Here is a 17,282-nt window from a genome sequence, read left to right on the forward strand (position 1 = left end):
TAGTATTTGGATGTATTTTAGAAACATTTGGTTATTATTTTTTTATATATAGAAATAGTGTTGGACAGGGGAGGAGAAGGTTAAGTGTGACTTTTACACTAGGAGGAATTTACAGCAGGCACCAGCAAACCCTTTACATTTCTTGCCTATTAAAGCCCTCCTAAGTGTTAGTGGGAATTACCAGGCTGTTAAGAAAACTGAAATGTATCCATAGAGTCCCGAAATGATTCTGTGAGCCCAGCAGCAGGCAAGCGGAGGTCATGTTTCCCCCTTTCCTTCTTTTGCTCACATGGCCTTGGATGGCTTCTGTAAGCCTCAGTTTCTAAATGTATTGAATAGAGCAGGTGAGGGGCACTTGTAGGGGCTGGGATGTGAGGAACCTGGGGTTGATCCCCAGACGGGCATGAGCTAGGGGTGTTGTTGTTCTGTGTTCTCAACATTCAGGAAGTCAGGCGGAACGAGCAGAAGTTTATGGTCAGTTTCAGCTACACACTGAGCACAGGCTGCATGAGAGCCTGTCTCAAAAGCAGACAGAAGTCACTCATAGGAGTGGACCAAAGACAGTGTAGTAGACTCTTAGGGCCATTTCACCCCTATACTAAATATGAGTAGTGTTGCCTTCAATGATGGTGTCCTATAGCTGTTTGTTATTAGAGATCTATTTCCTGTCGTGCGTTGGGACTCGATCCCTCCATGCCTAGGTGGACAATTTATAACAGATATCCATCCGTTTATTGGCAGACAAGTGTAAATATAAAGACAGAGGCAGGTTTCCAGCTGGTCGTGTTTATGCCATGACCATAGCCAAGCGGTTCTCGGAGAGAAAGGCCATCCTCCCTCGCTGTTCATCCCTTGCTTTTCTCCTCAACTGGTACCATTCTGAGGGTGGACAGAGTCCACTACTGTTAGCCTCGGCTCTCAGCTGTAGCCTTTTTTTGTTGGGGTTCTCTAAGGGCTTGGCATACATCAACACCTATAATTAAAAACAATCTAATAAAATATATTAGGTTGGCAGGAAGGAGATACATCAAATTAACAGTTTCTGTATAAACACAGGCTAAACACAGTTCTGTTCTGGCATGGGGGTCTGGTGGTGGTAGCTGTGTATAGAGTCCCAGCAAAGACTAGGAAGTCTGTACGGTTTTTTTTTTTTTTGACAAGGGCTCCACATAGAGCCCCAGGTTGGCTTCCTATTCACGGTCCTCCTGCCCGTCCTCCAGAGTATTGAATTTGTAGGTAAGAACGGGCAACTTCTTACCTGTAATGATGAGCATGCAGTGGTTTGGGTCAAAGTCCATAAGCTAATGCCAAGGATAATAATGATGGTTTCTCTAGGCCTGTCAGCTGTTTGGTGGGTGTGTTGCCGAGGTGAACCAGGCAGCATTCCCCTCTGCGAATCCTGTCCTCCCTTGTCTGAAGGGAGTCACTAAGCCAAGTCTGAAACCTACACTAACTGAATAGGATGTCACAGGCAGGCCTTCCCCAGCATCAGCAGCTAGCGCTGGGGTGGGAGCAGAACTGTGTTGGTGCTGTGACCACATAGACAGGAAAAAGGGTGGGAAGACGGCTTTATTGTGAGTATTGTGGCAAACATTTGGATATTGATTCTTTCCGTCCTAGTGTATTAAATCCATGTTTTCTTATGTAAAACCAGAAACAGGATCAGCAACAATCTCAAGAATTGCTTGGCAAGCCTGTAAGCTTGTGTTAGCTACAGGACCCTCTGCCCCTTCCCCAGTATCTCTTTTAGGGACTCACCTCAGATATCTGGATAGAAGATGCTACTGCCCCTGCCTGTTTCCAGCTTCACAAAATCCATGAAGAATGCAAAGAATAGATGGCCTGCCTGGCAGGAGTCTGGCATCCTGCAGTAGGGTCACCACACAGACGACACCCAGACAAGCCGTGGTGGCAGTGCTTGTGCAAGTGCCAGGGATAATAGGCTTCTGGTGACTAAAAACAAAACAACAGACAAACCAAAAGACTGTACTTGTTTAAGAGCCATGAACAGAGGGAAGAGTAGTTAATAACTGAGGAAAGTGAGTGCAGGAGGGGCTGACACTTTTTTCTGAGAAAGAGTAGCGTGCCAGGCACCCAGGGCTTTAACACATCCTCTCACTTGATCCAGGCAGCAGTGCTGGGAGATGATACCTGTTATTAACTCCACTTTATAGATGAAGAGATAAAGATTTACAGAGTTTAAGCAGCCTAAGACCACAGTTAATAAGCGACTGTGTCCAGTTATCCCCAGGCAGTCTATCTCCTCAGATGTGCCTAACTCCAGGAAATACTGCCTGGTTCAGAACACCAGATCAGAGTCACCTTAGTCTAGTTTTTCTGGCCCTAAATCCCTCACATGCTGTCTCCGGCTCTTTCTGGAAACTAGCTCAAGCCACTTCTGAATGGAAGATTCCTATTGCCTTGGGTTAGAGGGCAGTGGAGCTTGGCTGGTGTTTTGGAATCCCTGTACAGTTTTAGCAGGACAGGTTCATTTCTCCACACTTTGCTAATGACCTTTCCTGGCTTATGTGTCCACCACACCGGCTACACCCACATGCGTCCCAGGAACAGGCAGCCCTCTGCAGTCTTTCAGCCATTGCTCCACAAGAACTATTTGGAATCAGGCCACTTTAAGAGAAGAACGTGGTCTTGGGTACTTGGCAGCAGCTCCACCTGATTATGTGATGGGAGAGGTACTTATGTTAAGTCCAGTGTGGGAGCTTCTGGGGAGCCCATGTACAGTGCTCAGAATTAGGGGTAGTCTCTGCCTGCTTCCAGATGATAACATTTGCCGCGCTCTTTAACAGATATGGGGAGAGTGGTATCAAACCACGACACCTTGTGGAGCCTCCTGCTAGAAGCCCTCTTGTCTGCCATACACTGGGCTTTCCCTCCTTCAAATAGGCGGATATGTTTTATGTTACAGAAAGCCCATGAAAACACAAGGCGGGACTTTAGATGAGAGCCCCGGGCCTGGCTGCAGACGTTTCTCTTCTGCCTCAGTTTCTTTTTTATCCCAGAATGCTCTCCACCTTGCTGTTTGTGAGTGGGGATAAAAGTGGATGGTGGCCCTTGTAAGATATGGATCTGGTGCAGGCTGGAGGCCTGGTGTGTTTGTGTTCTGAAATACCAGGATGGATTAGCTGTGACCCTAAGAGGCCTCTTGGGTCTCCCTGTGAAGATCACCTTTCCTTCCTGTGTTGAGTTGGATGTGGGAGAGTTCATCTCTGATGCTCTTAAAACTGTTTATACTTTCTGTGCCCCTTTGGTCTCCCGCTTCCTTCCTGCCCGGGGCTGGGGTCAGACTGGGCCAATGGGGTGGCAACCAAAGTGGATAAGAGCAGAGGCTCTGAGCCAGATTGCCTGGGTTTGACTCCTAGCTCTGTCCCCAAAGGTTGACTGACTGGAGCAAGTTGCTGATCCTCTAAGCTCCCCCTCCCCCTTTCCTGACCTATCAAATGGGGATTAAGGGAATGGCTGCCTCTCAGGACTGTTCTGAGTTTTACATGTGATGGTGTTTACAAAACCCCATGCCTGGCACGAGGCAAATTGCCACTAAATATTTGATGGTAACAGCTTCATAGCTGGAGACTTTGGCTCCCTGTTGACCAGGTAAGATAACTGGAGCAGAGAGGAGGGAGAGGTGTGTTCTCCAGCTCTGTCTGTGAGGGATGTCTTAGTCACCTACCTAATTGTAACTCATTGGGGGGAGAGGGCGATGACAAGGACAGGCCACTTGCTTGTGGGCATCTATTTAGCACCCACTTGGGAAATAGTTGATATTCATCACAGTACGGCCCTGTATCATTTTGTTAGTGGTGGTAAAAAAAAATGTTTATCACAGCAAAATGTCTAGGTTGTAGATGTCACTCCTCTAGTGCTATGGCTTCTACACCAGAAACACTGCTCTGCAGCTGCACTCCCCTCTGCTCAGAGTTAGGCATAAGGACAGGCTCCAGAAGCAAGGAGCTCAGTGTGTGAGCATCCAGTGTGTACAGGAATGGTACCAAGAGCTATACGGGGTACAGCTCAGGCAGGCAAGCCCTGCGAGCATGTGCTGTCCTCAGTCAAGGGAACTGATCTCTCCAAAGAGTAAACAGCATTCTGCATTTGCCCCAGAGTCCAGGTAGGATATAAACAATTGCACAATGAGCCTATTACCTTGCATTTGAGGCAGGCTTTTTCTTTTTTTGTATTTATAAAAGATGGTTTGAGACATCTAAACCATAAATATAACAACCAGTTACCTCAAAAAAAAAAAAAACCTCTGCTCTGAGTTGAGGCACCAGATCTGTCTGTAAAATGCTCGCTGAATAAGTCCGAGTTCCTAAATTCCATCTCTGACAACCACATAAAAGCCAGGCATGCCTGCCATCCCAGAGCTCTGGGTTGGGGGTGCTGAGGGAGGGCCCTGGTGCTTGCTGGCTAGCCAGTCTAGAAGAATTGGGTCTCAAAAAATAGTGGACAAGAAGGCAGGCTACCTGGTGGGTAAGGCCTGATGAATCCTGCCCACATGAGTTCACTTCTTAGAACCCACAACATAAAGAAAGACCACTTTCCCAACGTCATCCTCTCACTTCCACATGTACACCGTGGTCCATATGACGCACACAAGAGTAACAATACTACTAATATGAGTGGTTGAGGACACCTGATGCCAACCTCTAGCCTAGACACACACACACACACACACACACACACGCACGCACGCACGCACGCACGCACGCACGCCTAGTTGGCTCTCATTCATATTTGGTAAAGACTCCAACAAGCATGTTGGGCTTATGGAACACTACCAGAAAAGCGAGGGGCATTTGGCTCCCATGAAGGGCCTATCCACAGTCCTGCGTGTCTTAAGAAAAAGAAGAGCTTTGCTCAAGATGCCATAGACAGAAAACAAACCAGGCTCTTTCTGAAGTCCTGAGTTTAGACATTGGCTCCATCATCCCAAGTCTAAGGTAGAGAATTTGATTTTCTGACTGGAGAGATGGCTCATAGCTTAAGAGAATTTGATTTCCAACTCTTGGTTTGTGTAGCTGCACTGAGATTGATAACGTCTCTCATCTGTCTGTCCTACAGACTTATGAGGATGATCATGGAGAAACGGCTTGAGAAAACATTCTGATAAATATCATTATATTCAACAATAAAAATTACCACTCCGTTCTCAGCTGTTTCTTCTAAAGACTTTTCTAGCTTCAAATATTCTTTTCTGCTTCTGAAATCCCACTTAACTTATTGCCATTATTCATACTGTTATTATTTATATGATATTTTAGATAACTTGGGCATAGGGAAAATTCTTTTAAGATTTAAAAAAAAAAGATTTTATTTATTGTATGTATGTGAGAACATTCTCTTCAGACACACCAGAAGAGGACATCAGATCCCATTACAGGTGGTTGTGAGCCACCATGTGGTTGCTGGGAATTGAACTCAGGACCTCTGGAAGAGCAGTCAGTGCTCTTAACCGCTGAGCCATCCCTCCAATCCCCAAGATTTATTGTTTTAATGTGTGCTTGTGCATGTGCGTGTGTGTGTATACATGTATGTGCAAGTACCTATAGAAGCCAGATAAGGGCCTAGGATCCTCTGCAGATTAATTCCCATGCCTATGTGGGTTTTGGTAATCAAACCCTGGTTCTTTGCAAAAGCAGTAAGTGCTCTTAACCCATCAGCCATCCCTCCCACACCCAGGACCCTTCTCTATACATATTCACATTACTGTATCTTGCTGAAGAAAACCCTCTCTTTATGTAAAACTAAATTATAATAATTGTTCTAAATTATTATCGTCAGAGCAGTTAATAACAATGTGACTGCAAGTAGTAAGTATTCCATAGATGTGTTTTAGACTTTTATGTTTATTTATAATTTTAGCTGTATTATTTTATTTTTAGGTTTATTCAGGTATAATTTACATACCCTTTCTAAATTCTGGATTACTATAGGTTTGATAAATATTCATGGTGTGTAAGGACTCAGTCATGCCCCTGCATTCCCTCATGCTTGTTAGCAGCCTGTGATCCCAACTCCAATCCCTGGCATCGCTGTCCCTATAGTTTTGCCTTTTTCCAGAGTGTCACATACATCAAATTATGTGACAGGAAGCCTTCTTATTCCATCCTTCTTAACTTAGTGTAATGTGTTTGTGACTCGTCAGTGTTGTGTGTTTATCGAGTCTCTTTTATCACTGAGTGATATCCGACTTTGTGGATGGTACCAGTTGGCTTAGCTATTCTGGATGAGTTGATAAGCATTTAGGTTGTTTCTAAGTCTTGGTTGGTAAAGTCACTATAAATATTTGCATAGGAGTTTTGTGTGAACAGAAGTCTTCGCTGCTCTTGGGTAAATGCCTGGGAGTGGGATTGCTAGGTCGTGTGGTAAACACATGTCTAATCTTGGCCACTGTTTTCTATCTTCACTGCACTGTTCTGCATCTCACAGGCAACCGAGGAAGCCTTAGTAGCCGCATGGGGACCGGTCCAGGGCTTTGTTTGTTTGTTTTAAATAAGCTATTTGAATAAGCATATGCTGCTATCTTGTGGCTTTAATTTGCATCTCCCTGTGAAGTCACTCACCTTTTCCTGTGTACTTAATTGGCCATCCACACACTGTTCTGCTGAAGCATCTTTAGAAACCTTTTGCTTTTTCTCAGCTAAGGGTTTGTTTTGTTTTTTAATTTCTTTCTTTGTTGTTTCCAGAGAGGGTTTCTCTGTGTAGCCCTGGCTGTTCTGGAACTCACTCTGTAGACCAGGCTAGCCTCAGACTCACAAACATCTGCCTGCCTCTATTTCCCAAGTGCTGGGATTAAAGGTATATATCACCACTACCTATCTAGGTTTTCAATTTTTTAATTTATTTTTTATTAATGAGTTTTGAGAGTTCTTTATGCTTCTGGATGGGCGTTCCTTATTAGATGTGTGTTTTGCAAATATTTCTTCCTCTACTGATTGTCTTTTCATACTTGGCAGTATCTTTTGAAGAACAGATGATTTTAATTTGGATTATACAACCCATCTGGATTAAGCTGACCCAGGTTCAGCTCCCAGCATCCACATGGTGGCTTACATCCATTCATAACTCCAGTTCCAATTGATCCAACCTTGTCTGCTGACCTCTGAGGGCACCAGACTTGCATGTGACACACAGACAAACACACAGGCAAAACACTCATAAAATAAAATAAATACAACTGGAAATGGAATTGATCATATATGCCCATCTATTTCTGGACTTTCTAATCCATCGGCATATATGCTGACCTTGTGCCATACTTTCCTATCCCGGAACTCACTGTATAGACCAGGCCGACCTCAAACCCAGAGATCTGCCTACCTCTGCCTCCTGAGTGCTAGGATTAAAGGTGTGTGTCACCGTGCCTGGCATTTTTTACTCTTTTAATGACTGTAGCTTTATGGTAAGTCTGAAATGGAGTGATATGAGTTTTCTTCATCTCAAAATGTTTTTGACTTTTATTTTTCTAACTCACTTTTCCATTTAATTTTAAAACCAGCTTGTTGATTTTTACCAAAAAGTCCTACCAGAATTTCATCTGGTAGTGGGTCAAGTTTATAGACCAGTTTTTGGAGACTTCACATTTAAGCAACATTGATTCTTCTAATCCCTAAGCACAGTATTTCTCTTTAGTTCTTTGATTTATTCCATCAGTGCATTATAGTTTTATTCATAAAAGTGTTACATTTTTTTATAATTAAATCTATGTAATAGAGTTGGGGATTCTATAGCTCATAGGGTTTTTTTGTTGTTGTTGTTTGTTTTTTCTTTGTTTTTCAAGACAGGGTTTCTCATAGGTGTTTCTTAAATTTATAAATAGTTATAGACAACTGGTGAATGCTTGTCTTTTTTTTTTAAAAAAGATTTGTTATATATATATACATACATATATATATATATATATATATATATATATATATATATAGTAGCTGTCTTCAGACACACCAGAAGAAGGCATTGGATCTCATTACAGATGGTTGTGAGCCACCATGTGGTTACTGGGAATTGAACTCAGGACCTCTGGAGGAGCAGTCAGTGCTCTTAACCACTGAGCCATCTCTCCAGCCCTGAATGCTTGTTTTTATTTTGTAATCAAATATCAGCTGCTAGAGTGGGTCTAGGAAATTCATCCAGTCTCTTTGGCTATGGTAAGTGCGCAGTGAAGCTGAGTTTGAGTGTGGCTCTCAGAGGCCAGCATTGGAGCCTTCAGTCTGACCCTCCCATTAGAGCCTTCAGTCTGACCCTCCCATTGGAGCCTTCAGTCTGACCCTCCCATTGGAGCCTTCAGTCTGACCCTCCCATTGGAGCCTTCAGTCTGACCCTCCCATTGGAGCCTTCAGTCTGACCCTCCCATTGGAGCCTTCAGTCTGACCCTCCCATTGGAGCCTTCAGTCTGACCCTCCCATTGGAGCCTTCAGTCTGACCCTCCCATTGGAGCCTTCAGTCTGACCCTCCCATTGGAGCCTTCAGTCTGACCCTCCCATTGGAGCCTTCAGTCTGACCCTCCCGGCTGCATTTTAAACCTTGGGCAACTCCTCCCTAACCCTGGTCTTTCTCTGTGGTGGCCAATCCTTTGTTTTGTTTTGTTTTGTTTTGTTTTTCAAAACAGGGTTTCTATGTGTAACCCTGGCTGTCCTCACAGCCTCTGCCTCTCAAGTGCTGGGATCAAAAGCACGAACCACCACTGTCCGGCAAAGCATTTCTTCTTGTTTTGTTTTATGTGGTTGTCTTGTTTTTCATTTATTTTTACCCTGTATGCACTGGTGTTTTGCATGCATGTGTGTCTGTGTGAGGGGTGTGGGTCTCCTGGAACTGGAGTTATAGACGGTGGTGAGCTGCCGTAGGGTGCTGGGAATTGAATCCTGGTCCTCTGGAAGAGCAGACAGTGCTTTTAACTGAACAACCTCTCTAGTCCTATCTTGATTGTCAATTTGATTGAATTTAGAATCACCATGGAAACAGATCTCTGAGTACATCTGAAGATTATCCAGATTAGGTTAATTGAAGTAGGAAGACTCATCCTACATGTAGGTGATACCATTCTATGCCCACTGTCTGGGCTGAAAACCCAAGAGAAAGCGAGCTAATTTAACTCACTCTGCTTCCTGCTTAGGATGCAGTGGGGCCAGCTGCCGTGGGTTCCTGCTGCCTTTTGCCTTTCCCACCCCATAGATTGTGCCCCTTCTTCTTTAAGTTGTTTTTTTATCATAGCGACAAGAAATGTAACTAGACCAGAGTTACAGCGCAAAGCCGTAGTGAGAAGTCCATGGTCTCCAGGGGCAGAGAGGGGACAGCTGGCCTTCTCGGCAGATACCATAGATCGTTAGTTACCTCCTTTGCATTATTTGAAGGTGGTGAGTAGTCTGTCCAGCCAACCGTTTCTCACCCATTGCCCTGGTTTGGCTCCAAACCTGCCTCTTTGGCGTTCCCTCCTTTGAATCTTCCCAGTAAAGCGATCGCAGCTCCCCTCTCTTTACAGTGACAGGGCTTTAGGTTGTCAGTGTCAGTTTTACTTGGCTGTGGGAAGGTCAGTAGTGTTAGTATTCTATGTAAACTCCACCTCCACAGTTACCTGGTAACAGCCAGGTATGCTCCTCCCCACAGTTACCTGGCAACCGCCAGGTAGGCATGATCCAGTATAAAAGGGCTGCTTGCCCCCTCCTCACTCTCTTACTCTCTTACTCTTAATCTCTTACCCTCTTACCCTCTTGCCTCTCTGTCCCCTCACACACCCCCCCTCTCTCTCCACGTGGTCATGGCCAGCCTCTACTTCTCTTTTCTCTTATCCTTCCACCTTCTTGTCCCCACCTTTGCCCTATCTCCTGAATAAACCTCCTCCCCCTTGGAACTGTGTGGTCTGGAGTGGTCTGTTCTGAACTGCGGTCGGACTTTTTCTAACAACTAACAAGTAGGTCTGAGGAAGGAGGAAGGGCTGGTCTACTCAGTGGAGGGACCTGGCTTTAAGGCAGTTTAGGACAGCGTGGACAAGCAGAAAGGGTGAAAGGGGAAAGGGTTTCAGGGAGAACGATGGGCTGACAATAAACTCCACCTCCAGTATTCCTTTATCTCTACTATGAGATCGTATTGATCGAGTTCACAAGGTTGAACATACACGGCATGTTGTTTTGTAAATAGCAGCTTGGGCTTTTAGCAGAATACGATTTCTGCATCACGGTTGTATAACTTCATATAATCTCTTACTCAGGTTTGTGTGGTGGATGTTGAGTGGACTGGAGGAACGTGTGTGCAAAAGGAACTTTTATTCCTCGCACACTTTGTAGGCGAGGAGAGCGGTGTGCACCGGAAGGAAACTGTCCACCCTAGTCATCTAGGAAGCCAGTTTCCCTCTGTCTTCTGGCTCTGGCTCCTTGGTTCTAGGAGCTTAGGGGCAAAGATCAGAGAATGATGGAGAAGGATTTGATGCCTAAGACCTTGAAGAGATGCAGGTCACCTTTGCTTAGTTCTTTACCTCACCTAAGCAGAAGGGTGGCTAAGAAATGCACCTCAACTGTGTGAGCAGAAAGTGGGGCGCCGAGACATGGGTGTGCAGAGTAGTTGTACTGTAGCAGCTCAGGGAAACTGAGGCACAGAGTGGTTAAAAGCTTGTAGAACACAACTACTAAGTACAGCAGTTAGGATTTCAAGCTAGGTCTTTTATTTTGACAGAGTCGGGTACTGGCAGCCATAGTAGCAACAATGCTGTTTAAGTTTGGTCAGGTGAGCACACAGTAAGCGGGGATGTATGCATTAAGATGTGTACATCTCAGTTATTCTGGCTTCCCTTCTGTGATGGCTAGTGTTGACTGTCATCTTGTCAGGATCTGGACTCATGTGGGAGGCAGGCCTCCAGACACATGTGGATTACCTGCATTAGGTTAGCCTCTGGCCCTGCCTGTAAGGGATTATCTTGGTTAGGTTAACTAAGGTAGGTGGCTCCATTTTCTGAGGTTGGATCCTAGACTGAATAGAAAGGGGAAAGTTAACAGAAGTACATCAGTACCAATCTGTTGCTGGCTGGCTGTCTCTGTCTATCTTTGTCTGTTTGTCTGTTTCTTTCTGTCTCTGACTATCTTTGTCTATCTTTATCTCTCAGTCTCTGTCTCTCTTTCCTGACCATGGATGCAATAAAGCCAGCTGCCTCGATCCCCTGCCACCATGGCTTCCCCACAATGATGGACTATACAGTCTAACTGTGAACCAGAATAAACCCTTGCTCTGGTCAGAGTATTTTATCATAGTAACAGGTAAAGCAGGTAGCTAAGGCATCCCTAGCCCAGTTCTGCTCACAATCATCCAGGGCCAAGGTTCTCAACATTTCTAAGGTTACAGCCCTTTAATACAGTTTCTCATGTTGTGGTGACCCCCAGCCATGAAATTATTTTATTGATACTTTATAACTGTGATTTTGCTATTGCTATGAATCATAGTGTAAATATCTGATATGTGACTCCCAAAGAAGTCACTACCTGTCTTAGTCAGGGTTTCTATTCCTGCACAAAACATCATGACCAAGAAGTAAGTTGGGGAGGAGAGGGTTTATTCAGCTCACACTTCCACATTGCTGTTCATCACCAAAGGAAGTCAGGACTGGAACTCAAGCAGGTAGGAAGCAGGAGCTGATGCAGAGGCCATGGAGGTTATGTTACTTACTGGCTTGCTTCCCCTGACTTGCTCAGCTTGTTTTATAGAACCTAAGACTACCAGCCCAGGGATGGCACCACCCACAATGGGCCCTCCCACCCTTGATCACTAATTGAGAAAATGCCTTACAGCTGGATCTCAAGGAGGCATTTCCTCCATGGAACTCCTTTCTCTGTGAAAATTCCAGCCTGTGTCAAGTTGACACACAAAACTAGTCAGTACATCCCCAAAGGTTGAGATTCGATGATCTAACGAGTTTGATATCGCTCCTGAGGAGCGTGGCCTACAGTGTGACTTTCATAAGCTCGTGGCTGGTGCCTCCCCTCCAGCAGAGCTCAGGCCAGGGCTGAAGAGCCAAGTGGCTGCATGCTCCTGAGAAGGCCTGGGAGACTGGGTGAGGCACGAACTGATGCCAGGCCTCAAGAAGTTGCAGTTACCTCTGCTTGAGTCTGGAGCTGCCTCTTGCAGACAACTTCCTAAGTGTCCCCAGAGGATGGCCCCATGAAGTCAGGCTTGGTGCCCTGGCCAAGGACGGGAAAACCCCTTGGCCAGCACCTGTTCCCTCAGGAGTCCTTGTCGGCCTGAACTAAAAGACGAGCTTTAATTGAGTTTTTGTAAAAGCTCCAGCGGGGATGAATAAATTGGCACCCATAACTTATACATTATTTACAAGTCCGTCTTTTAAGATAGCTGCTTTTGTTTGTGTGGTCGAGATGCTGGCATTGAAATCCTTCTGAAGTCCTTCTGTGACTGGCATTTCTGTGGCACAGGAAGGAGACAGAAGAGACTTCTGCATGAAGTGGGGAAGACCTTCCTGTCCAGAAGTATCTATGGAAGCTGCTGCTCTGCACAGTCTTGTGATTGAGGGCGCTGAGGCAGGGACTGGGTTAGAGGTTTTAAAGTGTACAGAGATTCCAAGGGCCTGGGCACAGTGCCTTTGGCCATCCCTCGAGCCACTCGGTCTAGCAACAGAAGAGGTGCTGGGAGTCTGTGACTGAGGGTCAGGAGCAACAGTGACAGCATTGGTTATTGATGATCAGTCCTCGGCGTGACAGCATATGCCATGTTCCCAGCCCCCAGCCTTCTTGACCTCCAAATATTAAGTCCTCTACAGAAGAACTCTTCTCATCCTAGGGACATTTCCCAGTCTTGCGCATTTGTTCAGCAAGTGGCTTATAGGCCCCTTGGTGTGTGTGGTATCATGCTGGACCAGTCCACACTGCTGGTGGACCAGTCCACACTGCTGGTAGCCTCCGCCCTCATCATCCTCATGCTCTACCTTGCTAAGGGTTGCCTTCACCTCCTTGTTTCAATCTACATTCCTCAGTTCTGAAAGGCCTGACCATCTCTTGGCCTGGCTGTAGCCTCCTTGGTTTCCTCTTATGCCAATTACCTGTTTGTGTCCTTGGCAACTTTGTTAAGAAGTTTGGTCTTGAAAGGTGGAAGGCAGGGGATTGGGAAGAGTTTTGCTTAGGATGGAAAGACATGAGCTTGTTAAAACTTGGTGGAAGGAGAAAAGTCTAAACATTTTCATTAGTTACATTTTGTTGTCACAATGATCACTGTGACCAAAACTTCCAGGGAGGGAAGAGTTTATTTTGTCTTGTCTTACAGTCGTTGTCCATCACTGAGGGAAGTCAGGGCAGAAACTTGGAGGCAGGAACTGAAGGAGAGGCTGTGGAAAAGTGCTTCCATGGCTTGCACAGCCTGCTTTCCTGTACAGCCTAGGACCATCTGTCCACAGTAGGCTGGACATTAATCAAGAGGATGCCCCACCAACATGCCTGCAGGCCAGTCTGATGGACGCAATTCCTTAACCACGGTTCTCTTCTCAGATGACTCCAGTTTTGTATCAAGTTGACAAAATGAAGTGCTATACACAACATTGATGCCAGGGTCTGAGAGCTGGGAGTAGAGAGGGCTGTGTGGATCTACACTGACCTACCCATGGCAACTGAGGCTGAGGTTAGGAAGGGAGACTGGGAAAGAAGGTGGCTGGGCTCCCACCAGTTACTTAATCCCATTTTGACTGCCCCTTCCACTTGGGCCCAGAAGTAGTGGAGGACCCAGGAGAGTGGGTGGGAGGGAAAGGTAATCCCAAATGAAAAAATGTGTTCATTGTAAAAATAAAAAAGCTTGGGGAGAGAGACAGATGAATCTCTGTGTGTGAGATATGACTTGTGGAAGGTGGAGGCAACAGGATACATTGAACAGAGTCAGCACAAGGGAGAGGTGATCTCAGCCCTAGGTGCCATAGTTGATTAGATTGTGTTGTTGGAAGCTTCCAGAGGCGGGATGTGTTTTTATGAGGGGTAGGTTGAAAGGCCTGAGCATAGGAAGAGATGGAACGTTTTCCAAAGCCAGGCAAGAAAGAAGTGGCAACAGTCTGAAGTAAAGAGAAAGCTTTAGAATATGAAGGAATGACCAATGAAAGGCGCTCTACGGACCTGTGATAACTGGCCTTAGTGCTAATAGATTCTAATGAATGCTTAGTGCACACAAGTGGGATGACGGGACAAGGAGAACATGGGATAGTGGGTATGGTGAGGTGAAGGTCGAAGGGCTCCAGAATGAGGGTCGGTCTCTAAGAGGATTCCAAGTACTGGGTGCCTACTCGTGTCCCAGGTGCAGCACCGAGCGCTAGAATATGGGTGTGGCTTGGCTCGCCCACATGGAGCCCACAGTCTAGGCAAGAGAGTGGGGAGAAGTCAATGGCAGATGTGTACGTGCAGTTCTGATGGTAGATCAGAGTGCCGAGACCAAGGATGGTGGGGAGGACTCAGCTTAGGTAGCGTGCCCAGGGAGGACTGCCACAAGGGAGTGATCTCTAAGAAGAGTCTTGGGAATGGGAAAGAGACAGACATGCATGGTTGCTCCAAAAGGTGTCTCTGGCACAGGCCCAGCATACACAAGGGCCCAGAGGTAGGCTAGACATGCTGAGTTTGAAGAGATGAAAGAAGGCTTGGATGTTGCATGTCCTGCAGATGGGAGATGAGCTCAGAGAGGGAGGCAGGAGAAGCCAGACCTTGCTAGATGTTGGGGCCACAGTGGTGCTGCCTTGTATCCTAAGCACCACTTGTATTTCATGCTTAGGACTGTGAGGCGGATTCCCTCTATGGTTATGGCAATCTGAAAGTATTAAGTGGAAAACTGAAGAAGTACATTTGTAAGCTTTAGACTTTGCTGAGTGGCATGATGAAGCCTTGCAGCTCGTACTCTGTAGATGTGAATTGTCCTATCAGTCTGCACTCGCCTACCCACGCTGTATATGCTCTCCACCCAGCGCTCACTTGGTACCCTTTTCTAGTGTCAGGTGACCTTCATAGCTAGAATTTAAGTAACTCCTATTCTGCTTAATGGAGCCAATGTACAAGGGTAGTGATGCTGGCGATTTTATATATAGGTGTGTGTGTGTGTGTGTGTGTGTGTGTGTGTGTGTGTGTATAGCACATATACATAATATACAATATATTATATATCATAATTTTAGTATATAGTTATAATTTTATAATTCTATTATTATCATGTTGATCTGCTGTGCCTAATTTATAAGCTTTATTGTAGATCTGTATTATAGAGAAAAACACTATAGAATTCAGAACTAGCTGAAGTCTTAAGCATCTCCTTGAGAATCTAGGATCATATCTCTCACAAAGGGTAGACTACTATATTTTATAAATGAGTATATCATTAAGTATAAGTTTTATTAAAACCTTGTTTGTTTGTTGAGACAGAGTCTCACTGCATCGCCCAGATTGACCTGACACTTAACTATGGCCTTGAGTTGAGGGAGATCCTTCTGCCTCAGCCTCTTGAATGCTGGGATTCCAAGCATGAGCCATCAAACTAGCTTCAAACTTCTTACAAGAATTTCCTGTAGAAGCCTTGGGGGATGGTATCGCAGACTCCTATGTGTATCTCACCCCAGGTCAGTTGCTAGAACTTTCTCATCTAGCTTATTTGTTTCCTGCATTCCTAAAACAGATTTAAGCAAATCCTAGGTGCCATGTCCTGCTCACCAATGTGTTTCAGCATTGCTTAAATATACAGTAGGTTTTGTCTCAGCTAGGGTTTCACTCTGTTGCTGGGAAAAGACACTGTGACCACAGCAACTCTTTTAAAGGAAAACATTTCATTGGGGCTGGCTTACATTTCAGAGGCTTAGCCCTTTGTCATCATGGTGCTGACAGCATGGCAGCATGCAGGCAGGCATGGTGCTGTAGAGTAGCTGAGAGTTCCACATCCAGATCTGCAGGCGTCAGAAAGGGTGAACCTGTCTCGAGCATCTGAAACCTCAAGGTCCACCCTCAGTGACACACTTTCTCCAATGAGGCCACACCTCCTAACAGTGCTAACATGAGCCTATGGGGACCATTTTCATTCAAACCATTAGTTTTCTTGCATAATCATAATGTCATTATCGTACCAATTACAACGGACTATAATTCCTAATTAGCATCCAAAACTGAGTCTGTTATTCAGATAGCCTTGATTGCCCTAAGATACAAAACGACTTATACAGTGTTTGCTTGTTACATCTTCTAAGTCTCTTTTGATCCACAACAATCCGTCATTTCTGTCTCTTTGAAAACACAACAACAACAACAACAATAAAACCCACCTGGTCTCTTTTTCCTTCTTTCTCTCTCTTTTTAATTTTATTTATTTTATGCGCATTGGTGTTTTGCCTGCAAATGTCTGTGTATCCCATGCACGAGTTACAAATAGTTATGAGCCACCATCTGTGTGCTGGGAATTGAACCTGGGTCCTCTAGAAGAGTAGTCAGTGCTCTTAACCATTGAGCTGACTCTTCAGCCTTGTTTCGGTGACATGAAGTAGAGGAAACGGAGTCAGTTGTCTGCAGGACACTCAGAGCTCTGGACTTGTCTCTTTGCTTTCTTATCTCTTGATTTCCTATAAATACTGAAAATGGAAAGTCAGTCCTGAAGACTCTATTCTAGGGCTCAACAATTTTGGCAAGAAAATCCCAGGTCAAGGTCCTTGTGTTGCACACAAAGTCTAGTCCCATTCTCAGGGATACTAGGAGTCCTTTCATTTGATCCTTTTTATTAGAAATACTTAATTATTTGAAATTTGTTATTTCAATCTATTCTTGACCATTTCCAGTGTTGGAGCCCTCTGTGCTTCCTCACCTCCTGCAGCTGTCTTCAGAGAGAGAGGTGACTATGGGCTGGGGACCTCCTAATGGACAAAGAAAAAGTGGGTATTCACCTTTTCAATCTTACCCCAGAGAATAAATCGGTGTTCATCTTAACAAAAAATGGAGTCTGGAGACCAGAGCTACATAGCATCAGTTTCGCTAACTGTTGCTGTTGAGCCCGGAAACGCCCAGACACTATCTTTGACTTTCATGTGCTGAAAGGCGTGGGATCTGAAGTATTCTGGATTTTTTTTTAAATCTTTTTTTTGTTGATTTTTGCGATATTTGCATATACATAACAGGAGTCCTAAGGGTGCCCAAGTCTGTACATGTGTACATGTGAAATTCATTTGTTTTCATGTACACTTTACATACATAGCCTTAGGTGATTTTATGTAGTATTTTTTAGTGACCCTAAGATCACATGAGGCCAGGTATGGAATTCTCCAATTGCAGCATCAT

The 17,282-nt window shown here is 45.0% G+C and overlaps 1 protein-coding gene and 1 long non-coding RNA gene across 2 annotated transcripts in view; one reads left to right on the plus strand and one right to left on the minus strand.

The window, feature by feature from the left end:
• The window catches only part of Sptb (spectrin beta, erythrocytic), a 129,274-nt gene that overhangs the window by 36,595 nt on the left and 75,397 nt on the right, over positions 1 to 17,282 (plus strand). The window lies entirely within an intron of this gene.
• Positions 767 to 9,707, minus strand: LOC143437077 (uncharacterized). The gene is made up of 3 exons (XR_013106762.1): positions 9,349 to 9,707; positions 1,759 to 1,953; positions 767 to 973 (listed from the first exon to the last, which is right to left on the minus strand). It is a non-coding gene; the product is annotated as an uncharacterized LOC143437077 (long non-coding RNA).

This window comes from Arvicanthis niloticus, chromosome 23 (genome assembly GCF_011762505.2).
Source record: "Arvicanthis niloticus isolate mArvNil1 chromosome 23, mArvNil1.pat.X, whole genome shotgun sequence".
NCBI classification, from domain to species: Eukaryota; Metazoa; Chordata; class Mammalia; order Rodentia; family Muridae; genus Arvicanthis; species Arvicanthis niloticus.